Here is a 1,929-nt window from a genome sequence, read left to right on the forward strand (position 1 = left end):
TAGCACAACCTATCCCAGATGTTTCTCCTTCCTTTTGGTTTCTTTTGCTGGTTCCTCTTCCTTCTCCTGGGATGTCTAGGCTTCAATATTTCATCTTCACTTCAAGATCAAAAGACCACTCTTATTAAACAACAGAACCTTAGGAAACTCCAAATGAAGATAATCATGAATTGCTTCTTAAAACTCACTCATCACCATGACTTACACAACACCACTCTGTTAGTGTTTCTCCTACAGCTGACATTTCTTCTCAGCTGACCTAACCTGCCTTTAAGATTGGTGTTTGCCAGTGTTTAGTCCCTGACCTCCTTCCTACAAACTTTCAAGCACAAGCTCATCAATTTTTTATGACATCAACTACCATCTATTCACTGATGGCTCAAAAGCTTTATCTGCAAACTGAGGCTATTCCCTGAGCTTCAGACTCTATGTTCAAATGCAAAAAAAAAAAAAATCCATATGGATGATGTTTCATAATGATGTGCAAAATTAAATGCATCTTTCCCTCAAAGCTTGTTTTTGCTCTTATATTCCCTTTCCAACCAGCAATCCAAGTCAGAAATCTAGAAATCATACTAAATTATTCCCTCTGGTTCAACTGGTTCTGGATAATTAACACTTGTATTATCTGTCCCTTCTCTTTATTTTTGCTGTTTCTCACCCCATTCTCACCAGAATCACTGGTACACAAAAGGGGCTCAGAAATACTCGTTTAATAAAAAATAAACACACTTTGTCCCACTAAGGGCAGGGACCATGTCTTATTCATTTTTGGAGACTCAGCACAGAGCTGACATACCACCCCAAAATAGCTACTGAATGAATCATCATTCAACTGTTCCCATACATAAACCAAACTCTCTCAGGGAGTAAGATCCAGGAATCTATTTTTAACAAGCTCTCTGGATGACTCCTATATAGCCAATCCAACAACAGCATCCAAGAACCAATGACTTAAGTCCATTCTCATGATGAAAAGGGAACAAACCGTAACAGAGACAGAAATGGAATTAAACAACTTTCTTGCCACTTCTTTACAGGCCTAAGATAAACAGACCTAATTCACACATAAATAAAAATACTTCTTGAATCATCTGATACTATAACCACTCTTTGTCTAACTCAGCATCCTTATACAGTTAACCTACTGCAATAGCCCACTTCCATCTTTGTATTGCTACAAATTATTCTCTACACAGCAGCCAGAATGATCTTTTCTAAAATGCAAATCAGAACAAGCCATCTTCCCCTCACCCCATCCCATCCCAGGGGCAGTTTCTCCTCACATCTTACAAACATAATCCAAACTTCTGACTTTAGTTTACAAAGCCCTACATAACCTGGCCCCTGCGTATCTCTCTGAACTCATCTTCCACTCTCGTCCTCTTACTGTCTGCACTACAACCACAACGGTCTTTTTTGTTCCTTAAATATATAAAACTTTATCTACCTTAGAACTTTTCCATTTGCTATTTCCATCTGTCAAGAATGTTTTTTGTTTGTTTGTTTGTTTGTTTGTTTTTAAAAGATGACCGGTAACGGGATCTTAACCCCTGACTTGGTGCTATCAGCACCACACTCTTCCAAGTGAGTGAACTGGCCATCCCTCTATGGAATCCGAACCCGTGGCCTTGGTGTTATCAGCACCACATTCTCTCAAGTGAGCCACAGGCCGGCCCAAGAATGTTTTTCTCCCAGATCTTATCATGGCTAACCTCTTCTTCCTATTCAGGCTCACCTTAAATGTCATTTCCTCAGAGAGGTTTTCTCTAACTACTTAATCGAAAGTAGCCTTCAAGTCATATGCTAGGATAGCACCTTATTTTAATTTCCTACAAGGCATTCATCACAAGGTTATATTTTCCCTATTTATTTGTTCATTGTCTATCTCCCACCCATGAGAATGTAAGCTCCATGACAGCAGCAAAC

Source organism: Galeopterus variegatus, unplaced genomic scaffold (genome assembly GCF_000696425.1).
Source record: "Galeopterus variegatus unplaced genomic scaffold, G_variegatus-3.0.2 Scaffold9255, whole genome shotgun sequence".
NCBI classification, from domain to species: Eukaryota; Metazoa; Chordata; class Mammalia; order Dermoptera; family Cynocephalidae; genus Galeopterus; species Galeopterus variegatus.